The following is a 26,269-nucleotide window of genomic DNA, read 5'->3' as shown; positions in this document are numbered from 1 at the left end:
GTATAGTTCTCGGAATGATAGCGAAATTCCCTCCTTTTTGAAGAACAGACACTTCCTCTTCGGTCAATTGTCGTTCAGTGAGGTTGACCACTGTGTGTGACATGTCGGGCATCGCCTTGTCGGTCTGCTTCCTGCATCTTTCAAACTTTTTCTTTTGCCGCTCGGTGCAGCGATGCCCGACATGTCACACACAGTGATCAATCTCACTGAACGACAACTGACCGAAGAGGAAGTGTCTGTTCTTCAAAAAGGAGGGAATTTCGCTATCATTCCGAGAACTATACCTATGGAGGACATCATTGCCAACACCGAAGCAGCCATTCGGACTCTTCCTTGTGAAAGGGCAGAGGAAATACGCACTGAAACAGCCAGGATACTGCGCCGAGCAAAACCACCAGCTTGCAACTTGAAGAAAGAAGAGGTACAAGCCATTAAGAATCTCAACGCCGACAAGAGTATATTGGTACTGCCTGCCGATAAGGGGAATGCGACCGTCGTAATGATGACCGAAGATTATGAGCAAAAGATCCGAGACCTATTAGATCCGACGACGTACCGAAAACTAAGCGCAGATCCGACGCAGCGTATCACTCGGAATACGAATCGATTAATCAAGGCATCTTCTCTGCCGGCGGACATACAGAGAAACCTGCGCAACACAGAAGCCCTACCACCTCGGCTGTATGGATTACCCAAGATCCATAAGAACAACGTTCCACTGAGACCGATCGTTAGCGCTCCTGGCTCACCAACGTATAAACTGGCGAAACACTTGGCCTCTCTGCTCCAGCCACACGTGGGAAAGACCGACACATACATTAAGGACTCAGGACATTTCATTGAGAAGCTGAAGAAACTGCAACTTGCGCCAAACGACATCCTGGTCAGTTTTGATGTTGTTTCCTTATTTACGAAAGTGCCACTCAGCGACGCTCTGGAGCACATCGGTTCCATGTTCCCGCAAGACATCGAAAAGCTCTTCCATGCATGTCTCACCACGAGCTATTTCACGTGGAATGGCGATTTCTACGAACAGCTGGAAGGCGTCGCCATGGGTAGTCCTCTCAGTCCAGTGGTGGCCAACTTCTTCATGGAACAATTAGAAGCACAGGCACTGGACTCGGCGACTTGCAAACCTAAGGTGTGGTACAGGTACGTCGATGATACTTTCGTGGTGTTGAGCCATGGTGAAGAACAGCTCGGTGAATTCCTGAGACACTTGAACAGCCTCCATGTCCACATAACATTTACCATGGAAGTAGAAAAGGACAAGAAACTGCCATTTCTAGATGTGCTGGTCACAAGGGACGGCGGAAACCTGGGACACAGCGTGTATCGAAAACCGACACACACGGACCGATACCTGCACAAACTGTCAAACCACCACCCGAGCCAGAAAAGAGGCATGATTAGTACGCTCGTAACGAGAGCAGGACGAATATGTGAGCCTCAACACCTCAAACGAGAAATGCAACACCTGGAAACTGTTCTGAGGAGCAATGGGTACTCCACAAATTACATTAGAAGTGTAACAGAGCCAAACACTCGGTGAAGTAAGGAACCAGAAAAAGAAATGTCGGGTACGGCCTTTCTGCCATACAATCCCAGAGTGACGGACAGAATCGGCCGTATATTGCGCAAACACGGCGTAAAGACGATTTTCAAACCGACAAGGAAGATCAAAGAGTGTCTTAGATCGGCGAAGGAGAAAAGAGACCCACTTGCAATGTCGGGAATATACCGTATACCTTGCACATGCGGGAAAGTTTATATCGGAATGACTGGACGATCCATTAACACCAGGATCAAAGAGCATAAGCGACATTGCAGGTTGGGGCAGGTGGAGAAATCGGCCGTGGCAGAGCACGCACTGAATGAGACCGACCACGTAATAAAATTCGCCGACACGGAAGTTCTGTCTGTAGAGAAGCACTATCACACGCGCCTGTTCAGAGAAGCTGTAGAAATCCTAAAACACGAACAGTTTCAACAAGAAAGAGGAAAGCCTTAAGGTAAACGGATCCTGGCTTCCCGTACTGCAGCGAACGACCGTCGCAGGTAGCAAGAGGAGAAACGCACCGGAAATGACCGCGGAGAAGCCCTCGGACGTTGGCGCGCCAGGTACATATAGCCTGCGGCCGCGAGCTCCCCTCCAGTTCACCACCGGCAATGGAGGGTGAAGCTTTGGCAATGCCATCCACTCGTGCTGGCGAAACGTCAGGAAAATCATTAGATGAACGTCGGCCGAAGAACCCGAGACATAAGCCAATATTATATTCTTCTTGAAGTCTGAGGGTATCTCACCTGTCTCATACATCTTGCTCACCAGATGGTAGAGTTTTGTCAGGAATGGCTCTCCCAATGCCGTCAGTAGTTCCAATGGAATGTTATCTACTCCCGGGGCCTCATTTCAACTCAGGTCTTTCAGTGCTCTGTCAAACTCTTCACGCAGTATCGTGTCTCCCATTTCATCTTCATCTACATCCTCTTCAATTTCCATAATATTGTCCTCAAGTACATCGCCCTTGTATAGACCCTCTATATACTACTTCCACCTCTCTGCTTTCCCTTCTTTGCATAGAACTGGGTTTCCATCTGAAATCTTGATATTCATAAAAGTGGCTCTCTTTTCTCCAAAGGTCTCTTTGATTTTCCTGTAAGCAGTATCTATCTTACCCCTCGTGAGATAAGCCTCTACATCCTTACATTTGTTCTCTAGCCATCCCTGCTTAGTCATTTTGCACTTCCTGTCAATTTCATTTTTCAGACGTTTGTATTCCTTTTTGCCTGCTTCATTTACTGCGTTTTTATATTTTCTCCTTTCATCAATTAAATTCAATATTTCTTCTGTTACCCAAGGATTTCTACTAGCTCTCGTCTTTTTACCTAATTGATCCTCTGCCGATTTCACTACTTCATCCCTCAGGGTTACCCATTCTTCTTCTGCTGTATTTATTTCCCCCATTCCTGTCAATTGTTCCCTTATGCTCTCCCTGAAACTCTGTACAACCTCTGGTTTAGTCAGTTTATCCAGGTCCAATCTCCTTAAATTCCCACCTTTTTGCAGTTTCTTCAGTTTTAATCTACAGTTCATCATAACCAATAGATTGTGGTCAGAGTCCACATCTGCCCCTGGAAATGTCTTACAATTTAAAACCTGTTTCCTAAATCTCAGTATTACCATTATATAATCTATCTGATACCTTCTAGTATCTCCAGGATTCTTCCATGTATACAACTTTCTTTTATGATTCTTGAACCAAGTCTTAGCTATGATTAAGTTATGCTCTGTGCAAAATTCTACCAGACGGCTTCCTCTTTTATCTTTCCCCCAACCCATATTCACCCACTATGTTTCCTTCTCTCCCTTTTCCTACTCTCGAATTCCAGTAACCCATGACTATTAAATTTTCGTCTCCCTTCACTACCTGAATAATTTCTTTTAACTCATCATACATTTCATGAATTTCTTCATCATCTGCAGACGCAGTTGGCATATAAACTTGTACTACTGTAGTAGGCATGGGCTTCGTGTCTATCTTGGCCACAATAATGCGTTCACTATGCTGTTTGACGTAGCTTACCCGCACTCCTATTTTTTATTCATTATTAAACCTACTCCTGCATTACCCCTATTTGATTTTGTATTTATAACCCTGTAGTCACCTGACCAAAAGTCTTGTTCCTCCTGCCACTGAACTTCACTAATTCTCACTATACCTAACTTTAACCTATCCATTTCCCTTTTCAAATTTTCTAACCTAGCTGCCCGATTAAGGGATCTGACATTCCACGCTCCGATCCGTAGAACGCCAGTTTTCTTTCTCCTGATAACGACGTCCTCTTGAGTAGTCCCCGCCCGGAGATCCGAATGAGGGACTATTTTACCTCCGGAATATTTTACCCAAGAGGACGCCATCATCATTTAACCATACAGTAAAGCTGCATGCCCGTGGGAAAAATTACGGCTGTAGTTTCCCCTTGCTTTCAGCCGTTCGCAGTACCAGCACAGCAAGGCCGTTTTGGTTAGTGTTACAAGGCCAGATCAGTCAATCATCCAGACTGTTGCCCCTGCAACTACTGAAAAGGCTGTAGCCCCTCTTCAGGAACTACACGTATGTCTGGCCTTTCTACAGATACACCTCCGTTGTGGTTGCACCTACGGTACGGCCATCTGTATCGCTGAGGCACGCACGCCTCCCCATCAACGGCAAGGTCCATGGTTTATGGGGGTAGGCCACTAAACCTATGAAGTTTCATTTCGTTTCCTCGTCCCTTTCTGGGTGCTTCTCTCTCTCTGTCTCTCTGTCTCTCTCTCTCTCTCTCTTTCTCTCTCTCTCTCTCTCTTTCTCTCTCTCTCTCTCTCCTTTTTTTCCTTTTTTTTTGGCCAGTTCTTGGATAGGCTGGATCGGTCAGCGCCCGGGTCTGCCGAGTGCTGTTGGCAAGCGGGGAACACTTACTCAGCCTTTGTGAGGACAGTTGAAGAGGTAGTTGTATAAAACATTCTCCGACATCTTGCAGCCTCAATTCAGTGTAAAATCTCGAGCTTTCGTCTATTACCTCCACCGTCTTCGTCAGGAGGAACAGACTGTCAAAGTTGCTACTGTGGTGGCCCTATATAGCCGAAAGACAGCTTCTGATTCGTCGGTAATTACACGTACGTCAACATCTGCGCTAGTGGTGCGACCGCTCCCGCCGTAGCGTAAACATTGCTACGAATATCGCTCTGACTTATCTGCATCGAGAGCTCGCTTCCATGTGCCGCTAAGATTACATACGCTGTCACGGTTGAAGATTTTCTCACACATATTCCTACAGCCTCTTTAATTATAAAGCCACAGTATGTAGGAGCCTGGGACAAAACTTCTGTGACCGCTACGGTCACGGGTTCGAATCCTGCCTCGGGCATGGGTGTGTGTGATGTCCTTAGGTTAGTTACGTTTCAGTAGTTCTAAGTCCTAGGGGACTGTTGACCTTAAAGTCCCATAGTGCTCAGACAGTATTTTATGTTTTTTTGTGAGGCTTTGCTCAGAAACTGCAGATTTCTCCAGTTATCGATTTTCAATGTGCTATTGGTGTTCTGCACAGCGGTCGGAAACCGCGCGGATGGACTGACCTATTAAATTGCCTCCGTACTCACAAGGGATGTTGTAAATCCAATTAATCTTGAGACCGAGACTGCCCTTAACAGGGCGTAGCATCTCCTTTACCTTCTTATGAGATCGGCAAATAGATCTGATACTTCGTTTTCAAGGAATCTGCCTGTTTTGCTGGATGTAGCGCCGCAGAAGGGAAGGAATGTAATCAGTGGATCATCACGTGAATGAGCTGCTTGACTGAGAAGTAGCGGCTCCGGTCACGAAAACTGACAACGGCCGGGAGAGTTGTGGGCTGGCCACAATATGCCCCTACATATCGGCATAAAGTAACGTCTACGGGGATTTGATGACATGACGGTCGGTCGGTACAGTTGGATCTTACGTGGCCCGTTCGAAAGGAGAGAGAGAAAGTAGTTTATGACTTTTGAAACCGCATGTCCTATCATCAAAAACAGAAAAGATAAGGACACGTGAGGAGATTGAAATGATTATGGCAGTACCTATGTACCTCTTAGGAAAGAGTGGATTGTTTTAATAACAGATGGCAATGAATAAAGAGAAAGGGATTTTGGTTAGAGTGAACTGTGTAACCAGGCGCGTGAAAGAGATAGCTGAACGGAAGGTGGCGCTAATATTTTTAGTATTTGTAGCCATTGCTACTCAGTTGCTACTTCAATTCTTAATCATGTATAAAAGGATAAATATTATCCTTCTTTACATCCGAATATTCACCCAACATTATAAACACACTGTAATATTTATTGTTACCTACTTGGTAAACGCAGCTGAAAGTGGACTATTAATTGCGTTTTGAAATTTAAAAGGAGTGTAATTTCTCTTAGATTTCTGGGAAGATCGTTCCAAAGCGAGTGATATCGAGAAGGTGGCTGCTTTATGTATTAGCATAGTGAGAATTTTCTTTTGCTGAGAACGAGAATTTTTGCTATGCTGTTCAGATTGCAGTGTTAGAGCTGGAGACATGTAGTAGAGTTTACGATTATTGAACAGATGATAAACAGAGCAACGTCCGACAAAACGGACGTCACGAAAGTAGCGAACACAAGCCTTCACATTCAGTTCTACTTGGTGTGATGTGTCATACGTAAGTCTTTGATGAATAGCCTTAACAATATCAGCTATTGCGAATAACAGTAATACTACGAGTTACATTTTAAGCTGAAAGGCAAATATGTTTTTTATATTTCTGTAGTGTATGGTGAGACACTGGCTTCTTGCAGAAATGGGATCTTACAGACTTCAATTCTGTCTTCAGTCCAGTCTGAGTGAAAGCCAAGAAAATTTACCGAAATTTGTTGCAGAGAAACAAATTTCATTTATGTGACGTTTCAGATTAGGTGTGGAAGTGATTCTCTGAACTGAGGGGTAAATTGTCTTTCATGAGTGACTAAAATTGTTTTCGTTTTAGATGCATTTCTACCTATTGCCTTTGCTCGTTGTAATACGGTAGGTAAGTGAGAGTTTGCACGACAGATGTCTTTGCGCAGTTCTCTTGCATTTGTTCTTAAGCACGACTGCAGGTCTTAAGCGTGTAGGCGATAGCAGCAAACTGAGAGGTCAGTTGACACAGCAGTAATGGAGCCAGTGCTGATCCTTGTGGGATCTCTGATGCCACGTCCTTCCATTGTGACATTGTTATTTCCATTTTTAAGAATCTTTCGAAACAACTATTCAGTGCTAGAAGAAAAAAAAATCGGCTTGTGCGTTTTGCAAATAGAGCGCCAATATCGGCAGTGATGAACGCTTTGACGCAATGTAAAAAGCACCCGATACGCGACTCTTGTTGACCCGATGCATATTTCAATTTGAATATTTTTTTAATGTGATATCCGACAGTTGTTGCGCTTGTTAACATACATTATATCCATTTGCTTGCCTTTTATTAATACTACCGGTTTTAGTTTACACCATCATGGTACAAAATTTGTAGTACTGATATCATATGCTAGGACAGGAGATTAATGTTTGATCTTTTATACCGTGACGATGATATAAACTGAAATCGGTGGGTATAATAAAATACAATTAAACGGCTTCCTTTCATGAATTTTTAAAAAATAATTTAAATGCATTCAGCCCTTTGAAAGAGTAGCAGTTTAATTATCTAGAAGTAAAGAGCAGGCTAGCACTAGTAATCATTTGCTATTAATGCACTTTTCTGAAATAGCAAGCCGTGGTTGCTTCTGCCTTTTTTGTACGTATTGACTAGTCCTATGCCCCTGTAGAAGTGAATTGCGGCATTACTCTATATTTTGTGTCGTACGTTTTGGTGATTTTATATCACAGACTTTTCCACCGTTCTGAAGGGTTTTTCACGGAAAAAAGTGGTTCAAATGTTCAAATGTGTGTGAAATCTTATGGGACTTAACTGCTAAGGTCATCAGTCCCTAAGCTTACACATTACTTAACCTAAATTATCCTAAGGACAAACACACACACACCCATGCCCTAGGGAGGACTCGAACCTCTGCCAAGACCAACCGCATAGTCCATGACTGCAGCGCCCTAGACCGGTCGGTTAACCACGCGCGGCAAAAAAGGTGGTGAAGGTTACAAACAGAATAAATCGTAATTACATGATTAGTCTTCAACGAGGCGCGGGAAGTCACCAATCCATCCTACTAAAACGCTCAGAAAATAGCCGTGAACGACCTCCGACATTTTGCCGCTGAAAATAAGATTCAGCTACCTACTATAGATGACTTAGGAGATAATCTGAGCAGCCTTGTTAGATTGGTCGTAGATAATCCATTACCATTAAGTGAAATCACCGGAAGATGAAAACGAACTACGAAATAATTTAGACAATAAATCTCAGTGAAGTGGAACCTGCCAGTGTATCTTGAACAACAAAGTCCTCCATATGAGTACTAAGAGAAGTACTTCAAATTCTTATTACATAATAAATCGCGGGAATTCAAAGGGTCGACTGAAGTGGACCTAGTGATTGCAGGTACGGCAACATAACCTAGAAATTTGTATAGAAGTCGGATCAAGGACTGTGCTTCATTGAAAGAACACTTCGAAGATGCAACAAATACAGTAAAATAAATACTTACATTACACTTCCCAGGACTTCTCTAAGCATTTCAGTGCGCCATGTAATCTTTACTAGTTGGACTGAATGAAGATATTAGAAATTTAAAAAAGAGCAGTTCATATTGTTTTAAAACAAAATATGCGTGAGGTTGTCCTTGGTGTAATCAGTGAGTAGGGGTGTGAATCACAAAAGCAAAAGATGGTTTTCATTGCGGCGAACTATTTTCACGAAGTTTCAATCAACAACTTCTTTCCACATCCTCCAAAATATTCTGTAGCGTCGCAGTTACATAGTGAGGAATGAACACCAGGTTAAAATAAAATTTTAAAAAAATCAGTGGTCGTACCTAAAGATTTAGATGTTTATTTCTTCCACGTGCTGTTCGAGAGTTGAGTGGTTGTAGTTTAGAAGTGGTGTCTTGGAAACATTTAAGCTGGGTGGTTACTGCTCAGCCATCGACAAACCCCTGTGGATGTCATAAGGTACTGTACCAGGTGACCTTAACGATAATCACGTCGCTCCCCACAGAATCTCGCGAATTTAATCAGAGGTGTCCCAAAACGGATAACTTAATCAATTCATTTTACTAAACCAGGGTGGCCCAAACATACGTTGAACACGGATGCTGTAACCCCCAAGATAAAAAATAGAGAGTTCCGTCAAACTACTCAATGAAATATTTCTCACTAAAAAACCCTATTTATTATAATTTGCTGTGGACTTCAGGTTAAACACCAGTACACATGGTCATCAACCCATTAATTTCATTAAATATTAGTACAAGTTAAACGGAAATACAATAACAGCTCCTTGGCAAAGATTAGGTAATGAGATTGAGGTGAATGCGTTAAAGGCAACATAACATCTGAGGAAGCGATTAAGCCAGCGGGAGTTGCAAAGTGATTGCTAAATGTTAAAGAAAGAACTACAGAATGAATCATACATACACCTACTATCTTGATAGTTGACGTGTTGAGTATGATATTGCTAATAACTGCTAATAAATTAGAAACCTAAATCACTAACGTCGATCTGAAAAATTCGCGTACATTCTATCATGTGGTTTGCAAACGCTGCAGAGGCTCGCAGTTCTCAGCGTGCTAGTGTCTGCGAATGGCGGCTATGGTGCCTGTGGTGACTGAAAATTTTGAGTCATTTAGGCTGCACCAAAGGTTGATCTCCGTCGGAGACCGAAATCAAAGTCCACGGGTGAGTCTCACATGGAAATTAGTTCCACAGAACGCTCGCAGCAAGAAGCAGAATCTTTGTTCTATCATTTTACATCAGAGCTTTTTGCACCAATAACAGTGGCTCTTCCGAGTGTTGACCGATCAGGTCCGTTATAATAGGGCAATAGCCCTCCGACCATAATCAGATTAAACATAATTAACAAGTCGTGTGGATTTTTAGCTCTGGAGTTCAGAAAAAAGCAGCTCCTGACTGCCCCGCATCTTAGCCAACCATCCCTTCTTGACGTATACGCGGTGGTTCCTTTTCTCCCACTCTTGACATTATTGATATTTATCTTAACAAAACAAATGACTTCGCATCAGCCTCATGGCTGTAGGTGTCGTGTTCTTGAATACCAAAACACCAGATTCACTACAAAGATTTGTATCTTCCTAGCCGGCCGGAGTTCTAAGTTCTAGGGGACTGATGACCGCAGATGTAAAGTCCCATAGTGCTCAGAGCCATTTGAACCGTTTTTTAACAATTTACACAAGCGTACAACCTATGTACCCCCTGTAGGAGGGATGGAAATTGTACAAAACACTAACAATTAAAATATTAACCTTGCCACCGAAGGTGCAACTTGATTTTAACTTCTAAGAAAAGTCTTACGGTTAAAGGGTGTGGAGGGAAGCAGCATACTCACGCCTTATAAAATTCACATCAGTCTTTCCATTGTATGCCAGCCTAGTCCTCTGTAACTAGCTCTGACGTCATAAATATTGCGCAACACTTTAAAATGAAGTAAACAACCAGAAACGTTTCTAGCACGTCAGGAGTAATACTTAATGCACTTTAGTGGTAGGTCGAGAGAGACTACTTGTAGTCTTTCCCCGTTGGCCTCTGGTGGAAAAGTGATTTCTCCTCACTCTCCGAATTGTCTCGCTTGTGAGCATGCACGACGTTCTGTGTACCAATGAGAAGCTTTTACAAAATTCGGACCAATGCTACAGAAGTAAATAAACCAACAATTTCCATTGTTTACAGTAGCAACGTATAGACGACACAGTTCTTAACAACTCTGTCTGATATCCCCTCTCTGCAGTCGAGTTTTCTCACCAGCCAATGAGCTGAGCTCCATATTGGGACTTTCTGGAATCTAGCGTACGGTTTCAACGCTCTGCCAGATTATTACTGTTAACAAATGAGAAGTTCCGTCTGCAAATGTTCGACAATTGAGTGGCTTCTCTGGCTGAGAAGCAGGGCTTCCACGTTTCTCGTGGCATATCAAGGTGACTGCCATCACACTCCACTCGCTTCTGGGAAGGACTTCACTGCTGTCAAGCGAGATATCATTGGAGGGCAGAGTGCAGATCTTTTTTGTTTTCTGATGAAAGCTGATGCTGCCTCGGTGTCAATGATGGCCGTGTGTTGGTTAGAAGGAGGCCTGTTGAAGGCCTGCAGCAACCAACCTGTCTGCGCGCTAGACGCACTGGCCCTACACTTGTAGTTATAGTCTGAAGTGCGACTTCTTATGACTGCAGGAGCAGTCTCGTGTTTATCCCATGCACCATCACTGCAAATTTGTACGTCAGTCTGCTGACTATCTGTCGTGCTGCCATCAATGAACAGCATACCAAAGGGTGTTTTCCAACAGGATAACAATCAACCCAACGTGCTCTGCAAAATGTCGACATGTTGCCTTGCCCTGCTGGTTCACCAGATCTGCCTCCAGTCGAGCACATATGGGACATTGTTGGACGACAACTTTAGCGTCAACCACGACCAGCATTAACCGTCCCTGTATTGACCGACCAAGACCTGCAAACATGGGACGCCATCCACAAACTGACATCCCGCCACCTGTACAACACAACGCATGCACGTTTGCATGCTTGCATTCAACATTCCGGCACCAGCATTTCCCATTTGCAGTGACTTATCTCGCGCTTACATTAACCTATGATCTTGCAATGTAAGTCACTTCAGTATGTTTCCTAGATAAATGTATTCCCGAAATTTCATTACCATACCTTCATCACGTTTTGGTGCTGCAGTTATTGTTACATTAGTGTAGAAGCGAAAACGTCTGAAGAAACTTGAGTCTACAAACGAGTCTTTTGGGAGATTATTGCTAGGCTGTGGTTACGAGCTGCCTCGGAGATTACTATGATATATTGTGTTAGTCAGCTGAAATGTACTTTAAGTGTAAGCTTTCCCATCAGGTCCCACGTCTAATTGGGCTCAAACTTCACTCATGGCACGTGGATGAGGAACATGATACATACCTGTACATAGCACATTTTGCTGCTGATGTGAGCAACACACAGTGCGGCGATACGTCCCAAGGTGGATACGTCGAGCAACACCTGTACTTTGGCCGCCAACATCAGCCCACATGAATTTTCTGCACTTTCTTCTATCACGCGTCATCCCAAAAATGAAGTGTGCATCACTTCTGTGGGTAAGGGCGAAGAACTGCAGCAGCCAATAGTACAGTCTTCTCAAGGTTTACAAGACGATGGTAATGCTATTGGTGACAGTGCCACTAAAGCAAACTTACTAAACATGATTTCCCGAAATTACTTCCCAAAAAAGACGAAATAAGCACTCCAGAATTCGAATCAAGAACCACTGCCAACATGAGTACCGTAGAAGTAGACATCCTCAGTGTAGAGAAGTAGCTAAAAACACTTAAGAAAGGCAACAAGGCCTCTGGTAGAGATTCAACACCAGTCACGTTCCTTTCTGAGTATGCTGACACAATAGATCCATTCTTAGCAATCATGTAGCAAGATACGTACCCAAAGACAGGAACGTTGCCCAAGAAAGGATATGGGAGTAATCTGTTGAATTACAGACCCACACCACTGACGTCGATTTTCAACAGGATTTTGGAACATATATTATAAATTATTATTATATTATTATTATGAGTATATTATGAATTAGGATTATGAATCACCTCGAAGAAAATGATTTATTGACAAATAATAAACAGATTCAGAAAAATATCGTTGTTGTGAAACACAACTAGCTCTTTCTTCTCACGAAATAATGAGTGCTATCGATAGGGGACGTCAAATTGTTTCTATATTTCTGATTTCCAAAAGGCTTCTGACACCGTTCCTCACAAGCGACTTCTAATTAAAGGCATGTCTATGGAGTATCGTCACAGTTGTGTGAATGGGTTCGTGATTTCCTTCAGGTAAATTACAGTTTGTAATAACTGACGGAAAGTCGTCAAGTAAAACGGAAGTAATATCTGGCGTTCCCCAAGGAAGTGTTATAGGCCCTCTGTTGTTCCTGATTTACATGAACTACTTAGTAGACAATATGAGCATTTCTGCTATATTGTTTGCAGATTATATTGTCATTTAATGCCATGTAAGGTCATCAGATAATCAAAACGAACTGCAAGAAGCACCAATTGACTCTAAATCATCAAAAGTATGAAATCATCTGCACGAGCACTAAAAAGAATCCGCTGAATTTCAGTTACACGATAAATCACACAAATCTAAAGGCTGTAAACTCAACGAAATACTTGGGGATTACAATTACGAATAACGTAAAGTGGAACGATCACATAGATAATATTGTGGATAAAACAAACCAAGTGCTGTGATTTATTGGCAGGACACTTAGAATATCCAGCAGGTTTACTAAAGAGACTGCTTGCACGACGCTTGTTCGCCCTCTTCTAGAATGCTGCTCCGCTGTGAGGGATTCGCACCTAAATAGAATTGATGGAGGACATCCAAAGAGTTCAAAGAAGGGCAGTTCGTTTTGAATTGTAACTAAATAGGAGAGAGAATGCCACGGATATGATACACGAATTGCGTTGGTAGTCATTAAAACGAAGACGTTTTCCGTTGCCGCAGGATGTTCTGACGAAATTTCAATCAATTACTTTCTCTTTACTGCGTGGAGATATGTTGTAGACCCCCCCCCCCTACATAGGAATAAATATTCATCGTAATAAACTAAGAGAAATCAGAGCTCTCACGGAAAGATTGTAGTGTTCGTTTCTCCAGCGCACTGTTCGAGAGTGGAGCGATAGAGAAATAGCTTAAAGATAGTTCGATAGACCCTCTTCGAGGCACTTAATTGTAAATTGCAGAGTAATCATGTAGATGTAGACGTAGATGTTGAAGGTGTCTGAAAGGATTCGTAGCACACTGTAGAGATGGGCGCAGTATTTCATCGAAATCCGAGGGAATCACGTGGAACGGATCCCGTAGCAGGTACGGCTCAGAGCTGAGAGGGACTTTAATACGCTAAAGCAGTACCGTATCAAAGTTATTGCTAACGGAGGCATTTTAAAACTAAATTCGTACTGGAGTCATTCGATAGCCTCCCTAGCCGAATGATCACCTGGCGTGGTATTTCGCCGTGTTCCTTCTTTGTAACAAGAAGTATTCAATTTTCAACGATGAACTTGAAAAGGTGTCACGCGACATCCGCACAGACCTAATGACGAAAAATGATGAAGAGACGGATAGACAGAACGAAGGAAATAAAAAGAAGTAGCACCGGTGACAAAGACAACTTTCCGTTCAGTTTACTTAATAATCTGTAGTTTCTGAGTATTATGTAGGTGAAGAAACTGTTGCTGAAGATACAAAGTGACACAAACAAATCGTATGACACTGAGCGAGGCTGAAAAACACGAAAATGAGCTTGGAGATCTTGTGGTCATCAGAGTTCATAATAGGAGGAGGTAAGAAACATTGATGAACAATACGTAGGATTTGGAGACAGGAGCAGGAAAGAGGAAGAAGAGAGATTTATAATGGTGCGAAAGGGTGACGGGAAGAATTTTACTTTTGTGAAACGCTGTCGGTGTAACGAGTTTACAAAGCCTTTTTTCTGTTTCCTCTAGCATTTCTCTTGTTGTGAGCGATATCTTTGTTTCGCTAAATGGGAGTTATCAGTCGAGACCTACCCCAGCTCCTCCTTCGCGGCCTGCACACGTGTGCGAGCAGTTTCGCACAACATTACGTATCGACATCCGCGCTGTCGCGGTCCGTGTTACCTCGCGCCTGTCAGTGTTCTGGCCTGGCGGCGCGCCGTTTTGATACGGCCGGCTGAATTATTCCGCCGACGGCGTCACCCGCCCTGCGCTGGCGAAATATAATGCAATAAGCTGTTATCAGCGCTGTGTGCCGCCCTGGCAGTCGTATATTAGCGGACCCTGACAGCCGCGCCGGCGGACCACGCGATACGGCGCAGCGCGCTGCTGCGCTGGTTGCCTGTCTGGGACCCTGCAGGGGACAGGAGTGAAGGCAGGGAGCCAGGAACCCACAGCCACACCGTGGCAAAGCTACTGACTTAAGCCCAGGGGGCGTGGCAGTCCGACATCTTGGGAAGCCCAAGCACTGTCTACCCTATCAAAGCACGGTATGAAACGTGCTTTTTCCTGCTAAAAGTGAGACCTTTGTGAAAATTGATGGTGAAACCTTCAGCTGTCATTTATTTCGCACAGGTCGCTACTACTCTACTGGTCATTAAAATTCCTATACCACGAACGTGACGTGCAACAGACTCCAAATTTAACCGACAGGAAGAAGATGCTGTGATATGCAAATGATTAGCTTTTCAGAGCCTTCACACAAGGTTGGCGCCGGTGGCGACACGTACAACCTGCTGACATCAGGAAAATTTGCAACCGATTTCTCATACACAAACAGCAGTTGACCGGCGTTGCCTGGTGAAACGTTGCTGTGATGCATCTTGTAAGGAGGAGAAATGCGTACCAACACGTTTCCGACTTTGATAAAGGTCGTATTGTAGCCTATCGCGATTGCGGTTTATCGTATCGCGACATTGGTGCTCGCATTGGTCGAGATCCAATGACTGTCACCAGAATATGAAATCGGTGCGTTCAGGAGGGTAATACGGAACCATGTGTTGAACCCCAACGGCTTCGTATCATTAGCAGTCGACATGACAGGCATCTCATCCGCATGGCTGTAACGGATCGTGCAGCCACGTCTCGATCCCTCAATCAACAGATGGGGACCTTTGCAAGACCACAACCATCTGCACGAACAGTTCGAAGACGTTTGCAGCAGCATGGACTGTCAGCTCGAAGACCATGGCTGAGGTTACCCTTGACGCCGCATTACAGACAGGAGCGCCTGCGATGGTGTACTCAACGACGAAACTGGCTGCACGAATGGCAAAACGTAATTTTTTCGGATGAATCCAGGTTCTGTTTACAGCATCATGATGGTCGCATCCGTGTTTGGCGACATCGCGGTGAACGCACATTGGAAGCGTGTATCCGTCATCGCCGTACTGGCGTATCACCCGGCGTGATGGTATGGGTTGCCATTGGTTACACGTCACGGTCACCTCTTGTTCGCGTTGACGGCACTTTGAACAGTGGGTGTCACATTTCGGATGTGTTACGACCCGTGGCTCTACCTTTCATTCGATCCCTGCGAAACCCTACAGTTCAGCAGGATAATGCACGACCGCATGTTGCCGGTCCTGTACGGGCCTTGCTGGCTACAGAAAATGTTCGACTGCCGCCCTGGCCAGCGCATTCTCCAGATCTCTCACCAATTTAAAACGTCTGGTTAATGGTGGCCGAGCACCGGCTAGTCACAATACGCCAGTCACTACTCTTGATGAACTGTGGTATCGTGATGAAGCTACATGGGCAGCTGTACCTGTACACGCCATCCATCCTCTGTTTGACTCAATGCCTAAGCGTATCAAGGCCGTTATTATGGTCAGAGGTGGTTGTTCTGGGTACTGATTTCTCAGGATCTATGCACCCAAATTGCGTGAAAATGTAATCACATGTCAGTTTTAGTATAATATATTTGTCCAATGAATGCCCGTTTATCATCTGCATTTCTTCTTGGTGTAGCAATTTTAATGGCCTGTAGTGTAGTTTCTGTCAATGACCATTATCGAGCTTACCTGGCATAAGCGGCAGGAAAGTTACTCAGTAATTTAAACAAAAGTAATTTGATCTTTTCAGTTGACCATAGTGCGTTAAAGATTTCCAATAATAATGATTGTGTACGATGATTTTCCATAAGAAGCAAGTCCACATCGACAGCTAGTAACACATTCAATTTTCCACATTAATAACTGTGTACGAAAATTTTTGTCAAGAAGCAATTCCACACCGACAGCTACCGAATTATTGTGGAAAATTGATGGTTCAAATGGTTCTAAGTAGTATGGGACTTAACAACTGAGGTCATCAGTCCCCTGGACTTAGAACTACTTAAACCTAGCTAACTTGAGGACATCTCACACATCCATGCCCGAGGCAGGATTCAAACCTGCGACCTGTAGTGCCTAGAGGCGCTCGGCCACAGCGGCCGTGAGGGAAATTGAATTTGTTACTAGCTGTCGATGTGGACTTGCTTCTTAACGAAAATTATTGTACACAGTTATTATTGTGGGACATTTTTACGTACTATGGAGGGCTTAAAAGAACAAATTACTCTTGTTCAAATTACGGTATAACTTTCCAGCTCGATAATGGTCACTGACCGAAACTACAAAATAAGTGCCAGCTGAAGGTTTCACCATGAATGTTAACAATTATTTGGCGGTTGAATATCCCCTCTGCAAATAAACACAAAAGTGAGACCACCTAAAGATTTAAATTTTCGAGAATCAGCTGGAAAGCAATGCTTCCATTTTTTTCATTTTAGGAGAAAAGTAAATATCATATAAGCGATATCCATAATTAAAGTTCCTTTTCAAAACGCTGTAGAAAGAGAAACACTGCTCAGAATGACGTTAAATTTGAACAGAATATTACTGACACAGGGGAAAACGTCATGCTACAAAAAAGTTAGTAAGAATTTGACAGATAGCGTTAGAAAACGCAGAACGTCGTCTTCAGTGGTGGAGAGCAAGGGATCCTAGAATAAAAACCAAGAGAACTGATAGGGTCTAATATTCAAAGTATGCTTCTGCCACACAAGTTTATTCCGCATGTGTTGCTCTTACAATGATGAGTCATCTGATTGTATTGCTATCTTCTCCATTATATTTATTTCAATTGCACATTTTCAAACCTTGAATTTCAGACCCTGTCAGCTCTCTTCGTTTTGACTGTAGACTCGCTTGCTGTGTGGGGCGGTCGATTCCATCGTTTTGTTGATTTGTTACCTGACTTCCTATCTTCTGACGGACAGTGAGAATGGTCCGTCGTCCATTCAGTCCCTGTCCGGATTACGTATGAATTCATTGTCAATACCTCCACCCGTTATTTATTACACCCTTTTTTAATTTTGGGTATACACAATGTTGTTTATTATATTTTCCCCCATTTTCTTACTCAGGTATATACCTGAGGATGCAGTTAAAATCTGCGAAACCCGGACGTTTTAATAAAGGATCATTTATCAGCTGTTGCATTTCTTCATTTATCTACATACATTTTGAGTATATATTACGGAAATTCAATGTTAAATAACTAAACTTCTTCACTCATTCTCAACAAGTCAGATACACACAAATCTGTTTCAAACCTTCGTACACCCAGTATTTCAATTTATAGCTGATGGACCATCATAGTCCATACCTATACAATGTTGAATTACATTCAATGACAACCATTAATATAAAAGTCTCCGTGTGGCGCCACCATCTTCCTTCTATATAACGCCAACATGAAAAAAAAATCTATGACATCAGTTTCCGGCCGCCTAGATGTGGATTCCCAGATACCCGGTGTGCTATCGCAACTTCATCGACTGCTCTATGTTGGTGACAAGCTGCTCAATCCACGGGTCATTTCAGCTGCTGCACCACCAGCTTAGTGAGACTAGCAATTCTGAAACATTTTCAAACCTATTAACCTTCTGAAAACGCTCCCAGGTTGGACGTCCGTTATTCTCTCATCAATCTTTATCTTTCCAACATTGTCAATGAACTGCGCTCTTGACGGGCGGTTGTTAAAACCGAACCGTGACAGGTCACGCCTGGTATAGAAGTCTCCTTTCATTGTTTTATGTGGGGTGGAGGAGGGGGGAGGGAGGGTGTCAGTAAGAAGAAGTTTCGGAAAGGTTAATATGTAAAGTTTGTTGGAGGTAGCTAAATGACATCATTCTCAAATACTGGATGAAATAGACAGATGTGAAGGTAATTTCCAGAGTACCCCAAGAAGTATGAATGCGCCGATACTGTTTACAACATATATAAATCATCTAGTAGAAAGAGTCGCGTGATCTCTTCTGTCAGTCCTGTCTGATGATGGCGATGATGATGATGATGATGATGATGATATTTAGTTTGTGAGACGCTCAGTTGCGTGGTTATCAGTGCCCGTACAAATTCCCAATCCATTCATTGTCCAGTGTCGCGATGTACCCGACTGAAGATGAAATGATGACGACAACATAAACACTCGGTCCTCGGGCGGAGAAGATCCCCAACGCAACCGGGTGTCGAGCCCGGAACCCCGTGATACAGATGAACAGTACTCAAGAATCTGTCGAAGAAGCGCCTTATAAGCAGCTTCCTCCTTGGATGAGTTACATTTCCTTAAGATTCTTCCTATGGAGCTGAGTCTGGAACCTACTTTTCCAATTATTTATTTTATGTGGTCATTCCACTTAAGGTTGCTCTGAATAGTTACTCCTAGATATTTTACGGCAGATAGTGTTTCCATCGGTTTGTCATCCGTAATGCAGCTGCACAGTAGTGGATTTATTTTCTTATGTATGCGCAACATGTTACGTTTATTTACGTTCAGGGCCAACGGGCAAAACCTGCACCATTCATCAATTCTCTGGAGATCCTTCTGCAAATCGTTACTATCTCACGGCGTTGCTACTTTGTTACAGAGAACCGCATCATCTGTGAACAGCATTAGAGAATTACTACCTCCCATATACGTCTCGCGTAATGGCCGTGAGGAGAAAATTAGAGCCAATGCTGAAGCTTACCGTCAATCATTTTTCCCAAGCGCTATTCGCGAGTGGAACAGGGTAGGAGCGCTCATTTAGTGGTACAAAAAGTATCCAGCGCCACACACTATTAGGTGGCTTGTGGAATATGATGTAGATGTAGGTGAATAGAGTGTCTTGAATTTGCACGCCATGAGTTACACCGCTTCAAGGCATATACGCAGATTCTATACACACTACTGGTCATTAAAATTGCTACACCAAGAAAAAATGTAGATGATAAACGAGTTTTCATTGGACAAATATACTATACTAGAACTGACATGTGGTTACATTTTCACGCAATTTGGGTGCATATATCCTGAGAAATTAGTACCCAGAGCAAAAACCTCTGGCCGTAATAACGGCGTTGATAAGCCTGAGCATTGAGTCAAACAGAGCTTGGTTGGCCACGTACAGCTTCAACACGATACCACAGTTCATCAAGAGTAGTGACTGGCGTATTGTGACGAGCCAGTTGCTCAGCCACCATTGACCAGACGTTTTCAATTGGTGAGAGATCTGGAGAATGTGCTGGCCAGGGCAGCAATCGAACATATTCTGTGTTCAGAAAGGCCCGTATAGGACTTGCAACATGCGGTCGTGCATTGTCCTGCTGAAATGTAGGGTTTCGCAGGGATCGAATGAAGGGTAGAGCCACGGGTCGTAACACATCCGAAATTTAACGTCCACTGTTCAAACTGCCGTCAATGCGAATAAGAGGTGACCGAGACGTGTAACCAATGGCACCCCATACAATCACGTCGGGTGATACGCCAGTATGGCTATGGCGTATACACGCTTCCAATGTGCGTTCACCGCGATGTCGCCAAACACGGATGGGACCATCATGATGCTGTAAACAGAACCTGGATTCATCCGAAAAAATGACGTTTTGCCATTCGTGCACCCAGGTTCGTCGTTGAGTACACCATCGCAGGCGCTCCTGTCTGTGATGCAGCGTCAAGGGTAACCGCGGCCATGGTCTCCGAGATGATAGTCGATGCTGCTGCCAACGTCGTCGAACTGTTCGTGCATATGGTTGATGTCTTGCAAAGGTCCCCATCTGTTGTCTCAGGGATCGAGACGTGGCTGCACGATCAGTTACAGCCATGTGGATAAGATGCCTGTCATCTCGACTTCTAGTGATACGAGGCCGTTTGGATCCAGCACGGCGTTCCGTATTACTCTCATGAACCCACCGATTCCATATTCTGCTAACATTCATTGGATATCGACCAACGCGAGCAGGAATGTCGCGATACGATAAACCGCAATCGCGATAGGCTACAATCCGATCTTTATCAAAGTCTGAAACGTGATGGTACGCATTTCTCCTCCTTACACGAGGCATCACACCAACGTTTCACCAGGCAACGCCGGTCAACTGCTGTTTGTGTATGAGAAATCGGTTGGAAACTTTCCTGATGACAGCAGGTTGTAGGTGCCGCCACCGGTGCCAACTTTGTGTGAATGCTCTGAAAAGCTAATCATTTGCATATCACAGCATCTTTTTACTGTCGGTTAAATTCCGCGTCTGTATCACGACATCTTCGTGGTGTAGCAATTTTAAAGGCCAGTAGTGTATGTTACTTATTGTGTAAAGCCTTAATGTAAGACCAAAACTCTTAATGAGTGGTTATGACAGAATTCTAATTTTTTTCAAAAACTGATATTAGTCTTGACTTTCATACGTCCTTACGTATTTCGGCCTTACGCGCTTCTCGATGGGTCTACAAAAGATAAACGTGAAAGACTATCAGTGAATAAACATTGGTAGAATTACATACAACGTATGAGGTGAAAGCGGAAGAAGCAAGCATTCACAGAAAAAAAATTGGTAAAAACGTAAAATACTCATCATAAAAAACGAAGAGAGGCAGAACTTACCAAAGCATAACACATTTTTATTAAAAGGAAACTGAATGTGCCAAACGTGGATACAAAGTGTCTGGTGTACATTTCTTCACGACAGTTAAGTGCAAACTGAATCACTATACACATCGAAGTATTTGATAAAGAAGACCATCAGAAGACTGTATTATACAGCTTTTATGGAAACTGCGTGTTTTGAAATACAGGAGTACTGACACAGCTCATTGATACAATGTAATTTTTAATGACAAATAATATTTTATTATACGTATTACATTAGCCAGATTATTACCTAACATTTACGCATCTGGTGCAAAGAGGCTGCTGAAAATCATCACCCCAAGCTGGCGTCAATGTACAAAAACGTAATGAACATACGCGAACATCTAGCTGTTCAACCAAATAATCAATTACAACAGTTGCCTAATTTAGTATCCGGAAATGCATATACACAAACGTTAAAATCAGTTTATTGGTATTACAAACCATAAGATAAAACAAAATTTACAAATTTATCTTCGATAAGGATAGAAGCTGAAGTAGTGAATTAAAATTTGTGCCAATGCCGTGACTTAAACCCAGGTCCCCTGTTCACTAGGCAGACGTGCTAAACACTGCACCACTGTGGCATTACGGCTCAGACATCCTAGTCCACTGCCCTCCGTAACACTGACGTCGTTTTATGCCTTCAGACTATTTTCGTTTCTTGAATAGTTAGTGTTGCTGAGGCTCTCCAATACTGGCATAGCACCCCAGCTTTGTACGTAATGCGGTAATTCTCCCTGTACCTCAAGTGTATGTTACCTATTGATCTGATGGAATTATATTTTCCTAGCGGGATACGAAAATGTGCTGAAAGCGTGAATGGAGGTTTGTGTTGGGGACGGCAATGGACTAGGGTAATTTTATTATAATTATGATGATGATGATGATGATCATTATTATTATTATTTTACAGGTCTAGTTCTGTAGAACCAAACTGACGAGCAAATCTCCAAGGTCATGGAACCTGTCAGTATATGAAGTTACAACGTAACACTAATAAAAAAATGAAATGTTTATGAACCCAAAAAACAATCCATAAGTTTATGTAAACGTAATCAACAATATAACACGGTAATCAGCTTAGTCTTTCAAGGAACTCCTAAACAGAACAGAATGGGTGACCTATGAGGTATCTCCTCAGTTTCGATATATATATATATATATATATATATATATATATATATATATATATATATCGAAACTGAGGAGATTCCTCATGGGTCACCCATTCTGTTCTGTTGAGGAGTTCCTTGAAAATCTAAGCTGATTACCTAGTTCTATTGTTGATTTTATATATATATATATATATATATATATATATATATATATATATAAAATCAACAATAGAACTAGGTAATCATATATATACATGAAAGGCGAATGTCAGAATACCCAAACTAGTGGACAGGGGTCGACAAAAGTTTGCAAGCATACACCACTTATTGCCTGAACCGCCCGTTTATGGGCCAAAAATGTCCTCTGAGAATGGAAAGAGTTACCGGAAAATATAATATCATACGTCATAAACGAATGAAAATAATCTATGTACACTTTTCGTGTCTAGCTATCGCTTACTTCAGATACCGTTTAAAAATCACTGCATTAAGTCTTTGAAAGAGATCCTGAACGTGAGCTTTTCACGACACTTTACTGTCTGAACGTCTAGAAATTTGAACTGTTCAGTTTCACTAGTCATGTGCTCATTCTGTGAAATTAAAACGTTGGTTTTTATAATTGTATATTAGAAACTGTAAAGACTGAGTCTTACTCTGATTTAGCGTTTGTTTGTTTTCTACAAGCAATGAACTTACACCTTAAACTGTACTGTTTGAAACAGTACCAACGTTGCACACAACATCCTCTACTACCAGGCTAGTGTCATCAGCAGACAAACATACTTTAGAATCACCTGTAATACTAGAGGGCATTTCATTTACATAAATAAGGAGCAGGAGTGGCCACAGCACTGATCCCTGGGGCTCCCCCCATTTAACTGTGCCACACTCAGACCCTACATCATAGCCATTCTCACGACTATGGAGAATGATCTTCTGCTGTCTGTTATTAAAGTAAGTGATGAACCATTTCTGAGCTACGGCTCCAAGATACACAATGGCTTTCTTGCACCTCCTTATTTCCTAACATCGTTGGAGCTATTTGAACCCCAGCACCATGATGGTGTAGTTGGTAGCACATCAGTCTAATAAAAAGGCGATCTGGGTTCAAGCCCTCGCCATGGCATAAATTTTAATTCATTACTTCAGATTCTATCCTTATCGAAGACAAAGTAGAGACTCTTATGTCTCCAGCAAAATGTAGCTCCATCAGATCAAAATTTACAAAGTTAACTGCAGAATGAGAGAAAGTGTAACAATTTTGCAGAAACAGCATCAGTGAATAAAATAAGATACAAGAAGCAGTCTATATAAGAACAGGAATATAAAAGATAAGTCTGTATTCAATACACGGCTCATGATAAATAGTGAAAAAATTAACATCAGCCAAATCTTGTTATAATGCTCATTGTGTGAACTACTTTTCAGAGATGGTGACCTGTAGTACACTGCGAGCATACAATTAAAACTGTAGCAGTTTGGAATAACAATATTCCCTTTATGATAGAACCAGCAGTAAACAATAAACAAAGATAACCACTTTCGCTGATATCCGACACTGAGCTACGAACTCCCTGCCTTCTATGCCATTAGTGTCAGTAGAGAGGCATATCTATGTCCATCCACTAGGCAGAGGGGCAAGGCCAGTAAAACCATCTGTTTATTTAGGTGAGTACAAACATAAAGCCTCCAGGATACATACAGCATTCTTGCATCTCCTTAGTTTCTATTTACCGAGCACCTGCAGGAAATTATAATCTATTCATAAATCATCTAGAAGCTCTTTTGGGTTATTTAATAGGAAGAAACAAAGAAATTTTGATTTCTGGTGACTTTAATACAGATTTTCTAATGCAATCTTCCAGTAAACATTTACTGCAGTTAGTAATGTTGTCTTTCAATCTAACTCACACTGTAAACTTTCCAACTAGGATCACTAAACCCTCAAGGACAACCATTGATAACATTTTTATAGACAAATCAAATGAACAAAATCATATCATAAAACCTGTAATAAATGGACTATCAGATCATGACATGCAGCTCCTTGTTTTAGATGTAAATTCTAAGCAGATTGTAAAGACTGCTAAATCTGAGTACAGGAGAGTAGTCAATCAACCAATAATTGAGTGTTTTAGAAAACTGCTCAAAGATATGAACTGGAATGATGTTTATAGTGCTCATGACATGAATGAAAAGTACAACACATTCATGAACAATGTCAGTACCATGTTTGAAAACTGTTTTCCTCTAAAAGTTACTCAAATTAAACAGAAGTCTATAATAAAACAAGGAATAAAGATTTCCTGTAAGACAAAAAGGAAAATGTATCTGTCGACCAAGAATAGCTTTAGTGCTCATGGTTTAGATAAATACAAGGAATAATGTAAAATATTTAAAAAAGTAATTCAGACATATAAACAAATGCATTACGAGAAAAAGATAGCAATGTCAGGGAACAAAATAAAAGGAATATGGGATACAGTGAAAGAGGAGACTGGTAGAACCAGAAAGGAACAGGAGCAAGTAGCATTAAGGGTAGATGACACATTAGTAACCAATGGGCATAGTGTGGCAAATCTATTTAAGAAGTATTTTATATCCGTTACTGATAGAATGGGATTTTCAGGATCAGTAAATAATGCCCTTGAATATCTGAAACTAAACCTTTACAAATAGCTTCAGGTACATTAATATGTCACCCACTTCACCAAAAGAAATAACTTCGATAATAAAATCATTAAACACAAAGCATTCTAGTGGTTACGATGAAATATCAACAAAGTTAAGTAAGGCATGTTCTTGTGAGTTTAGTACAATTCTAAGTTACTTGTGTAACCAGTCAGTTATAACTGGGACATTTCCTGACTGGCTATTCAAGAAAGGGGATAAAGAGAAACCATCAAACTACAAACCGCCGGCCGCGGTGGTCTAGCGGTTCTAGGCGCTCAGTCCGGAACCGCATGACTGCTACGGTCGCAGGTTTGAATCCTGCCTCGGGTGTGGATGTGTGTGATGTCCTTAGGGTAGTTAGGTTTAAGTGTTCTAAGTTCTAGGGGACTGATGACCACAGATGTTAAGTCCCATAGTGCTCAGAGCCCTTTTGAACCAAACTACAGATCGATTTCACTTTTGCTAGCATTATCAAAAATTTTAGAAAAAGTAATGTACAGGCAGCTTCTCAACCATCTGACCATAAATAACATATTATCAAGAACACAGTTTGGATTTCTGAAGGGTTCTGATATCGAGAAGGCTATTTACACCTACAGTGAAAATGTACTTAATTCATTAAATAAATTACAAGCAGCAGGTATTTCCTGTGATTTGTCAAAGGCATTTGATTGTGTGAACCACAACATCCTTTTAAATAAATTGAATTCTATGGTGTCACGGGCAGTGCTGGAAAATGGTTCAAGTCATACCTCGCTAACAGTAAACAAAGGGTGTCAGTGCATGGGACTAGTGAATTAAGTCATCAGTCATCATCAGAATGGGAAGAAATTACATGTGGTGTCCCACAGGGATCCATCTTAGGGCCATTGCTTTTTATTGTGTACATCAATGATCTCTCATCACTTACACTGCCAGAAGCAGAGTTCGTTTTGTTTGCAGATGACACAAGTACTGCAATAAATAGTTTACCGAGTGTAGTTCTAGAAAGATCTGCTAATGATATTTTCATGGATATTGATAAATGGTTTACACTTACATTAAACTTCGAAAAGACTCACTATATGCAATTCAGAACCTGTAAGAGGTTTCCACCCAGCATATGCATAAAGTATGAAGAAGAGCAGATAGAAGAGGTTGACAGTCTTTAATTCCTGGGATTACAACTTGATAATAAATTCAGTTGGAAGGAGCACACCACAGAACTGCAGACACGCCTTAACAAATCTGTATTTGCAATTCGAGTGTTAGCTGACACAGGCGACATAAAAATGAAAAAGCTTGCATACTTTGCATACTTTCATA

The sequence above is a fragment of the Schistocerca cancellata genome, chromosome 9 (assembly GCF_023864275.1).
Source record: "Schistocerca cancellata isolate TAMUIC-IGC-003103 chromosome 9, iqSchCanc2.1, whole genome shotgun sequence".
Classification (NCBI taxonomy): domain Eukaryota; kingdom Metazoa; phylum Arthropoda; class Insecta; order Orthoptera; family Acrididae; genus Schistocerca; species Schistocerca cancellata.
The sequence above is the reverse complement of the archived record's forward strand: the minus strand, read 5'-3'. Positions refer to the sequence as shown.